Genomic DNA, 11,278 nt, shown 5'->3' on the forward strand with positions numbered 1-11,278 from the left:
TGCATAAAATAAAAAAATAAATAAAAAATTTAAAAAATAAAAAGTAACATTTTCTAAGACCATAAACTCAAAATAAAGACAAATTAAAAGAAAAGAATTTTAAAATGTTAAAGGGGGGGAAAGATCATAAAACTCTTTTTGAAGCCATGAGCCTGCTGTACTCTTATTTGTGGCCTTGACTGGGCACGCTAAACCCTGTGTACCTAGCTGTTATGAAGATTATATCATCACCAAGCCTGGTGGCTCTTGCCTATAATCCACTGGGGATGGGAGGGATAGAGACAGGAGGACTGGAAATCCAAGGTCATCACCCACTACTTAGAAAGTTCAAGGCCAGCCTGAGCTATAGGAGACCCTGTCTCAACAATAACAAACAAACATAAGGCTGGCAAGATAGCTTAGAGGTTAAGAGGTGACTTAGAGGTTAAAAGCACTTGCTGTGGGGGCTAGAGAGCTGGCTCAGCGGTTAAGAGCACTGACTGTTCTTGCAGAGGACCCAGGTTCGATTCCCAGCACCCACATGGCCCCTAACAACTGTCTGTAACTCCAGTTCCAGGGGATCTGATGCCCTCGTCTGACCTCCACGGACATTGCACGACACGGGTGCACCTACCTACATGCAAACAATACACCCATACACATTAAATAAAAATAAGGGACTGGAGAGATGTCTCAATGTTTAAGAACATTGGTTGTTATTGCAGAAGACCCAGGTACGAATCCCAGCACCCACATGGCAGCTAACAATTGTCAGTAACTCCAGTCCCCTTCTGACCTCCACAGGCATTGCACGACACAGGTGCACTTACCTACATGCAGGCAATACATGCATACACATAAAATAAAAAATAATAATAATAATTTTTAAGTTAAAAAATAATAAAAATAAAAATAAAGCATTTGCTGTTCTTCCAAAGGACTTGAGGACTCCCAGCATCCACGTGGCAGCTCTGGGTTCTCTCGCCCTCTTCCACACATATTAATAAACATACCAGCAATCAAAACACTTGGACAAATAAAAATTTAAAAATAATTTTAAAAACTGATTTTGAAACTTCAAGAGGTGATAAGCAGTTTATTTCCTTGGATTTAAGTTATACATATCTCTTAATTCTTCTATTAGTAGAAGTCCATAGTTCCATTCTGGTGGATAAACTTTTATTACATGTAATGTCTTTTAACAATCTTGGGATATTGAATTTGATGGAAGCCCAAGAAATATAATTTTAACTGAGTGTGGTGGAATATGCCTGTAATCTTAGCACTTCTGAAGCTGCTACAGGAAGACCACTAGAAGTTCAAGGTTATCATCCACTGCATAGTGAGTTCAAGACCAGCCTGCTTGGTCTATAGAGTGAGATCTTATCTAAAGAAGAAGATGGAGATGAAGAAGGAGGAGGAGGGGGAGAGAAGGAAGGAGGAGGGAGGGAAGGAGAGAGGAAGGCAGGGAGGCAGGAGGAAGATGAGAGGAGGAGGAGGAGAAAGAAGAAGTCAACTGTCTCTTGAGGAGCCCACACCCCACTTGGGTACGTTTTACTTTCTGGAACGCTCAAAGAAGCCCACACACATCACACCCAAGTGTTCAAGTGTGTCTTATTTTTTCCCCCAGAACCTCTCTTTCTCTTAACCCTCATGTTTAAGTCTATATTAAAATACCTTTTTTAAAACCCTGATTCTGCTTCAAAAAAAGAAAGAAATACCTTGAAACTTGGTGGGGTCTTGTGTTGTTTCATATTCCTTTTTTTTTTTTTTTTTTTTTTTTTTTTTTTTTTGTCTTTTTGAAGCAGCATCTCCCTGTAGACCCAGCTGGAACTGGAACTCACTATGTAGACCAGGCTGGCCTTGAACTCACAGAGATCTGCCTGCCTCTGCCTCCCAAGAGCTGGGACTACAGGTGTGCGCCACCATGCCCGACTCATATTCTTTTTAAAAGTATTTTATGCTGGGCGTGGTGGCACACACCTTTAATCCAAGCACTCGGGAGGCAGAGGTAGGTGGATCTCTGTGAGTTTAAGGCCAGCCTGGTCTACATAGTGAGTTCCAGGACAGCTGTGGCTACTGGGAGACCCTGTCTCAAAAAGACCAAAAAAACCCAAAAAATCAAAGTATTTTATTTATTATTTTTATTTTATGTGTATGAGTGTTTTGCCTGAATGTATGTAAGTGCACCCATGTCATACAATGTCTGTGGAGATCAGACGAGGGTGTTGAATCCCTGGAACTGGAGTTATGGATGGTTGTTAGCCCCATGTGGGTGCTGGGAACTGAACCCAGGTCCTTTGGAAGAACAACCAGTACTCGTAACTTCTGAGCCATCTCTCCAGCTCCTTGTACTCTTCTTTTTTTTAAGATTTTATTTTTATTTCTGTATGTGTGTCTGTCTATGTGTCTGTATGCTAATGTATGCAGGTGCTGGCAGAAGCCAGAAGATGATGTTAGATCCCCTGGAACTGGAGTCACAGGCAGTTGTGAGCCACCCAGCATGGGTGCTGAGAACTGAGCTTGAGATCCTTTTTCATATTATTAAAACCATTGAGAGCTGGAGAGATGGCTCAGTGGCTGAAAGCACTTGCCGTTCTTGCAGAGGACCCAGATTCAGTTCCAGGCACCCACAAGGAAGCTCACAAGCATTTATAACTCCAGTTCCAGGGGATCTGACACCTTCTTCTGGCCTCTCTGGGTTCCTGCATGCACCTGGAGTACATACATACAGGCACACACACATAAAACAAATAAACATTTAAAAAACCCATTTGAGGCTGGGTGTGGTGGCACATGCCTTTAATCCCAACACTTGGGAGGCAGATGCAGGCAGATCTCTGTGAGTTCAAGGCCAGCCTAGTCTACATAGTGAGTTCCAAGCCATCAGGGGCTATAGGGAGTATAGGGAGACCCTGTTTCAAAAAGACCAAAAAACCCAAAATGGGCTGGAGAGATGGATCAGCAGTTAAGAGCACTGACTGCTCTTGCAGAGGACCCGGGTTCGATTCCCAGCACCCACATGGTGGCTACGAACCATCCTTAACTCCAGTTCCAGGGGAATCTGAAGCCCTCTTCTGACTTCCAAGACTTTGCACGACACAGGTGCACTTACATACATGTAGGCAATACACTCATAGACATAAAATAAAAACCAAAACAATATATATCTATATATGTATGTATATATATATATGCATGTAGGTGTGTATATATACATATATATATTTTTTTTTTTAAAGACTATCAGCAAAAGAGGAGAAATATTTATGGGTGAGTCAATGAAAGCAAGATTGAATAAGAGACTCCCTGTTCTTTGTCATCTAATTTAGTAATTAATATACAAGACTTTTTCTGTGAAAAGGGGCCTAAAAGAGGCAGAAAACTTGAGAACCTATCTTCTGGGGAGGAGAGTGAAGAGGCCAAGGGGGATGAACCTGTGTGTCTGGGGCCCTGACAGGTACTCAGAAAAGAACGGCTCAGGTAAGTGGGGAATCCCAAGAGTGAGGGTGTTCTAGAGAAGTATAGTTATTTGTTCAGGTCTGGGATCCAAGCCCCCAAAAAAAGCCACTGTGAAGGAAGGCTTTGGAAGATCTGTTCCCAAGTCCTCCAAAGAATAACCACTAAGTTATATACTGTGAAGCAGAAATTTACAACCAGCTATGTCAGTCACTTTCCCCAAGTATCAGAGTGGTAAAGCATGGTCTCTGAAGCAGTCTGCCCGGGTTCATATACCAGCTGTGCTCTCTACCTAGCTGCATGACCATGGACAAGTAGCTGAAGTTCTCTGTGTCAGTCTCCCCATCTGTAAAAGCAGGCTAAGCACAGCATCTACTCCCACAAAGACAAATGAATTCATGTACTGTCCTCCTCCTCCTCCTCTTCCCCCTCTTCCGCCTCTTCCTCCCCCTCCCCCTCCCCCCCCTCCTCCTCCTCCTTCTTCTTCCTTTTCTGTCTTTTTGAGACAGATCTCCCTTAGCCCCAGCTGGCTTGGAACTCGCTATGTAGAACAGGCTGGCCTCAAACTCACAGAGATCCACCTGCCTCTGCTAAGATTAAAGGTGTGCACCACCACCCACCACCCACCACGCCCAACTCTTCTTTCTTTTTTTGAATCTTAAAAAAACTACATTTATTTATTTATTTATTTATTTATTTAGTATGTGGAGTTGGTGCAGGAGTCAGTTCTCTCTTTTCACCATGTGGGTCCTGGGGATTAATCACAGGCTGTCAGGTTTGGCAGCAAGAACATTCTACCCACTGAGCCACCTCCCTGGCCCTGTCTTCATTTGTTTTTCTGTTACTGTGATAAATTACCCTGACAAAGCAACTTAAGAGAAAGGAGCTAGTTTGACTCACAGTTATAGGTTACAGTCCAGCATGGCAGAAAAATCACAACAGGCCTGAGGGAGCTGGTTACAATTGCATTTATAGTCAAGAAATAGGGAGGCTGGAGAGATGGCTCAGCAGTTAAGAGCTCTGGCTGCTCTTGCAGAAGCCCCGGTTCCGTTCCCAGCACCCACATGGCGGCTAACAATTGTAACTCCAATTCCAGGGGCTCCAACGTCCTCTTCTGACCTCCATAGGCATTCGCATAGTGCATTTACATGTATGCAGGAAAACACTGATGCACGTAAAGAAACAATTTTTTTTTTTTTTTTTTTGTCTTTTTGAAGCAGGGTCTCCCTGTAGCCCCAGCTGTTCTGGAACTCACTATGTAGACCAGGCTGGCCTCGAACTCACAAAGATCTGCCTGCCTCTGCCTCCCAAGTGCTGGGACTACAGGGGAGCGCCACCACGCCCAGCAAAGAAACAATGTTTTAAAAAGATGTGGTAGCGTTCAAAAAAAAAAAAAGATGCCGAGCGTGGTAAGTCCTAGCACTCTGGAGGCAGAGGCAGGAAGATCTCTGTGAGTTCAAGGCCAGCCTCAGAGACACATAATTAACAAAAAAAAGAAATAAAAAGAAATGAAAAATGAAATCAATACAGGGAGACTGTCTCAAAAAAGACCAAAAAAAGAAAGAAAGAAAGAAAGAAATAAAGAAAGAAAGAAAGAAAGAAAGAAAGAAAGAAAGAAAGAAAGAGCAAAAATACCTGTGCTCAGCTAATTTTCTCCTTTTTATAGAATCCAGGACCCAAACCTGGAGGGCAGGGAATGGTGCCACCCACTTTTAGTGTGGGTCTTCACACCTCAAGTAACCTAATCAACATAATCCCTCACAGGCATGGCTGGAGGCTAAATAGTCCATCACAGGTGTGCTTGGAAGCTTGCCTCCTAAGCAACTCTCTAGACCCTGTCAAGTTGACAATTAAACCTAAACATCCCATGCTGAGCTAGGGATGCCTGGGCTAGGGCCTACCACATAGAATGTCCTCTGTTTCACCAACAGGCCAGAGAAGATGCTTCCAGAAGGTCACTATATTAATTACTTTTCTTATTGCTATGATACAGTATCTAACAAAAGCAAGGAAAGAAGGGTTTATTGTGATTCACAGTTTGAGAGGGTATAGTCCATAAATGTAGAAAAGGCATAGTGGAGTTTCAGGCAGCTGCTCACCTTGTATCTGGTCAGGAAGCAAAGAGAGATGAATGCTGATACTCAGCTCACTTTCTCTGCTTTTCCTTTTTTAATTTAATTTTTTGTTTATGTTTTTGTTTTTTGGTTTTTGGTCTTTCTGAGACAGGGTCTCCCTGTAGCCCCAGCTATCCTGGAACTCACTAGGTAGACCAGGCTGGCCTCAAACTCACAGAGATCCTCCTGCCTCTGCCTCCCAAGTGCTGGGATTAAAGGCCTGTGCCACCATGCCTGGCCTTAATTTTTTTAAATTTTTATCCACCACGCCCAGCCTTAATTTTTAATTTATTTTTTAATTTTTATGTGTACGAGTGTGTTGCCTGCATGTAAGTGCACCCGTGTCAGCAATGCCTGAGGAGGCCAGAAGAGGGCATCAGATACCCTGGAACTGAAGTTACAGACCGTTGTTAGCTGCCATGTGCTGGGTGCTGAGATTTGAATTGAGGCTCTCTGCAAGAGCAACCAGTGTTCTTAACCTCTGAGCTATCTCTCCAGCCCCCTTTTCCTTTTTTATTCAGACCGGGACCCTAGTCCCTGAAATAGCGCCACTGCCATTCAAAGTAGGTCTTCCCTCCTCAGTTAAATCTCTCTGAACATGCCCACACGGAAACACCTAGACATGTCTCCAAGGTGATTCTAAATCTAGTCAAGATAACAATGAAGATGAAGTGTCAGTCATCCAGTTTCAGAGGATAGAGCCAGGAGAAGAAGCAGTTTTAAGTACTCTTTTTAAAAAATTTACAATGATTTTTAATATTTTATTAATTCTATTTTGGTGATATTCAGTTCCTCCCAGATCCACCATCACCCCTTTTTAAAAAAATATTTTATTTATTATTTTTATTTTATGTGTATGAGTGTATTGCCTACATGTACGTAAGTGCACCCACGTCATGCAATGCCCGTGGAGGACAGAAGAGGCCGTCATATCCCCTGGAACTGGAGTTACGGACAGCTGTTAGCTGCCATGTGGGTGCTGGGATTCGAACCTGGGTCTTCTGCAAGAACAACCAGTGTTCTTAACCGCTGAACCATCTCTCCAGCCCTCACCATCACCCTTTTTTGTCCACCAATTTTGGGTCCTTTTTTTTTTCTAAGACAGGGTCTCACTAGTCAGCCCTGGATACATAGACCAGGCTGGCCTTGAACTCACAGAGATCCAGTGCCTCTGCCTCCTGAGTGAGTACTGGGATTAAAGGTGCCCACAACCATGCCTGCAGTGTGCCCTCTTTTATTTTTCAACCCACCCAATCCAATTTGTGCTGCTGCCCATATACTCTTGGGTGTGTGGCCATTCACTGGAACACAGTCCACCTACCAGGGACCACACTCTTAAAGAAAACTAATTGGAGCTGGAAAGATGGCTCAGTGGTTAGGAGCACAGAGGACCTGGCTTGGATTCCCAGAACCCACATGGTAGCTAACAACCATCCATAACTCCAGTTCCAGGGGAATCAGATACTCTCTTCAGACCTTCTTGGGCATTGCACCACATGGGGTGCACTTACATACATGCAGGCAATACACACACACACACACACACACACACACACACACACGCACAAATAATAATAATAAATAAAATATTTTAAAGAAAACGATCTCTCCCTCTCCTAGCAGCTGTCAGTTGCCAATAGTTCATCAGTTACAAGTGGGACTTCCTACCCACCTCCCCCCACCCCTATACTGTGATTTTTGTCTGACTTGGGTTTTTGAAAGTTTTATGCTTGCTTGTTATAACTGCTTGAGTGCAAATGTGCAACTGCCCTGTTGTGTCCTGAAAATACAGCTTCTTTGTAGCCATCCATAGCCTCTGGCACTTACAATCTTTCTAGTCCCTCTTCTAGATGACCCCTGAACGTTGGCAGGCAGAGCTGTGATATAGATGTCCCAGTTAGGGCTAAGCACGCCACAATCTCTTATTCTCTGCACATTGATTGACCAGTTGTGGGTCTATGTTAGTCATCATCTACAGCAAAAAGAAGCTTCTCTGAAGTTTGAGAGATGGACAGATCTAAGGGTGTAAGGATAAGTCATTAGGAGTTGGTTTAATACTATGTCCATTTAATAGACTAATAGTAGTAGGTTGTTCGCTAGGGCCTATGTACTATTAATGCATGTATGTGTAGGGTGTGTATGTGGAGGTCAGAGGACAACTTGTAGGAGTTAATTCTCTCCCTCCACTATGTGAATAAAATAACTAATACAGAAGTTGGTACTGAGAATGGGTAGACTCAAGTGGTCAAGCTTGGCACCAGCTAGCCTCTGAGCCATCTTGCAAGTCCCAGCTTTTAGTACTCGTCTTGACATCACAGCAGGAGAAATAATGAGTGACCCTCAGTGGCTGGCTAAGCTGGTAAGATGATAATCCAGGTATAGCCAAGTGTTTAGCACACGTTAGAATTGGTGCATGACAGAATGAAGTAGTCTGGGAAGTGGAAAATCAAGGGCAGAAATGCTGATGTGGTGAGGAACATGTGGACAAGGGCAGAGGCTGTGGAACAGAAGGGATCCAGGGCCATGGGAGAAGGAGGACTGGGCAAAATTAAGGCATATGGGAATACAGGAGAGAAAGGAACAAAGGATGGCATTCAAGTTTTAAGACTCAGTTACCTAGATGGTAGTGAGGCCTCTGCCAAAGACAGGAAAACCCAAGAAGTGAGACCAGTCTCTATTTGCTAGATGATTTTTCAACAAGGGAGATGTGTGTAGCCACAGCCTTGTAGAGTCAGAAGCTTGGACTAAAGCTTGGATGCCTTTTATGTAAAGGGGCTGAAAGTGGAAGGATTCCCAAAGATAATGGAACAGAGACCACGCTAAGAGACAAGCCTCAGCACAACCCAGAACAGCCCAGCTCCACCTCCTGTCCTGGCTCTTCTTGCCAAACCTCTGTCCAACTCCAGGGCAAGAAAATGGCTTTCCTAGGGATCCTCCAGTGGCTCTGCCTCCCCTCACCTTAGGGTAGTACCTCCTCAACACACAAGTCCCTTTCATTACAGGCTTATTCCATCCTCAGTCAATCTGAGAGAGAAAAAAGGCTGGAATTTTATACAGAGGAAGCAAGCCGAAGACTGTTTCTTGGGGTCCCACAGCCAGATTCCAAGTGCTGTTCATCTTACCTTACAGCTCTACTTCAGGAGATTTGGGGCAGCATGGAGCCATAGTTGCCCATCTCCTTTTCCCCCAGAAGATAGCCCTTGGTGTCCAAGGGCATTTGTTTCCTCCATAGGAGTAAGGGAATTAAGGTAAGATAAATGCAAGGTATCAAAGAGGCAGCTAAAATAACAGTGAAGGATGGTGGCAATGTTGTGAGAATGTGTTAAGCATGGGGCTGGAAGCATCTTAGAGTTCATTAAATGAACTCTTTCTGTTTTCAGGTGAAAATTAAACCCAGAAACCAGAAACTTCCCCCACAGGATAACTGTGGTGTTACAGGACTCCTTTTTTCCAGTGATTCACAACTGCATGTTACAAATCACCCCCAACTTAGTGGCCTAAGACAATAAATGGTTGTATTACCTCAGAATTCTATGGGTCAGGGATTGAGGCAGGGCTCAGCTGGGTGGTTCTGACTGTCCTATTTGCAGCTGCAGTCAGTTGGGGGACTGGAGCTGAAGCATCAGGGGCTGTCTGGGTATCTCTCTTTTTTAATATTTTATTTATTATTTTTATTTTATGTATATGTATATATTGCTTGCATGTACATAGGTGCACCTATATTGTGCAATGCCCACAGAGGACAGAAGAGGGCGTTGGATCCCCTGGAACCGGAGTTACAGATGGTTGTTAGCTGCCATGTGAGTGCTGGGAACTGAACTCGGGTCCTCTGCAAAAGCAGCCAGTGCTCTTAACTGCTGATCCATCTCTCCAGCCCCCAGAATCTCTCTCTTTTTTTAAAAGTATATTTATTTATTATTACTGTGTGTATAGTGTGTGTGTGTGTGTGTGTGTGTGTAAGTGCACATGCCACAGCATACATGGTGAGGTCAGCAGACTTTGTGGAGTCACTTTTGTCCGTCCACCTTACATGGATTCTAAGGATAGAATTCAGGTCATCAACTTGTGTGGCAAATGCCTTCTATCCACTGAGTCATCTTGCCAGCCTATGGGTAGTTCTCTTGATTCAGGTAGTCTCAGGGCCTCTCACTGGGGATAGTTTGGGCTTCTAGAATGATGAGGTTAGGGTACTCAGATTGATTGCATGGCAACTTCTATCTATCTACAAATTCAATGTCCCAAGAGAATCAGGTAAAACTTCTCGTGTTTTCTCCTTCTAACCTTAGAAGTCACATAGTGTGTCTTCTACTCTAGTCACAAGGATGCCTGAAAGTCCAGGAAAGGGAACCGAACCCAGATTCAATGAGAAGAGTGTCGAAGTCACCTGATAAGAAGAGCATTGGGGGCTGGTAAGATGGCTCAGCAGTTAAAAGCACATGCTGCTCTTGCAGAGGACCTGGGTTCAGTTCCCAACACCTACATTGGACAGCTCACAAATACAACTCCAGCTCCAGGGGATCCAACACCCTCTTTGGGACTTCATGGGCACCTGCACTTACACATACACATACCCCATCCACACACACATACACACATAATTAAAAATATAATAAATCGTCCTTCTTCCTCAGTGCTGCCTGTGAGGTGGCTGCCATCTCCTGCGTAGACCTCTAGTGAAACCCAAGATCATCAAAAAGAGGACCAAGAAGTTCATCCGGCACCGGTCTGACTGATATGTCAAAATGAAGCGAAACCCAGAGGTACTGACAACAGGGGGAGGAGAAGATTCAAGGGTCAGATCCTGATGCCCAACACTGGGTATGGGAGCAACAAGAAAACAAAGCACATGCTGCTCAGTGGCTTCCGGAAGTTTCTAGTCCACAACGTCAAGGAGCTGGAAGTGCTCCTGATGTGCAACAAATCTTACTGTGCTGAGATAGCGCACAATGTATCTTCCAAGAACTGCAAAGCCATTGTTCAAAGAGCAGCACAGCTGGCCATCAGAGTCACCAACCCTAATGCCTGTTATTTGTGCTTAAATAAAACCATAAAATCTGCCAAAAAAAATATATATGTAATACATCACCAGGTGTGGCAGCACATGCTTTTAGTCCAGAGGCAGGCGGATCTCTGTGAATTCAGGGCCAGCCTGGTCTACATAGTGAGTTCCAGGCCAGCTGGGGCTAGAAGGAGACCCTGTCCCAAAACAAGACCAAAAAAAAAAAAAGAAAAAATATATATATAATAAATAATTTATTATGGGGAAAATAAGTAAATAAAATAAATTTAATTTATTATGGGGGAATAAAATAAATCTAAATTATATGAGGAAATGGGAGACCTTGGAGCAGTTATCTTCGGGGAATACCATCTGCCGTGCCCTTGCACAGTCACCTAGATTGACAGCATGGTACAGGGAAAGACAGGCCTGGTCCTGAAATCTGACATCATCGCTCCCTAGTTCTATGACCTTGGGAAGGTTACTAACCCTTCTGTATTCACTTCTTCCTCACTGGGCGCAGTGGTGCAGAGGCAGGCAGATCTCTGTGAGTTCAAGGCCAGCCTAGTCTACATAGTGAGTTCCAGGACAGTTGGGGTTACAGGGAGACCCTGTCTCAAAAAGACCAAAAAAAAAAAATTAATAATAATACTTGCCACGGTAGGGTCTTTCTGTGAAAAATCAGGGCTTTTTTCCCCTTTCCATTTTTTTGTTTTGTTTTGTTTTT

The sequence above is a fragment of the Nannospalax galili genome, unplaced genomic scaffold (genome assembly GCF_000622305.1).
Source record: "Nannospalax galili isolate Female #2095 unplaced genomic scaffold, S.galili_v1.0 scaffold653, whole genome shotgun sequence".
Classification (NCBI taxonomy): domain Eukaryota; kingdom Metazoa; phylum Chordata; class Mammalia; order Rodentia; family Spalacidae; genus Nannospalax; species Nannospalax galili.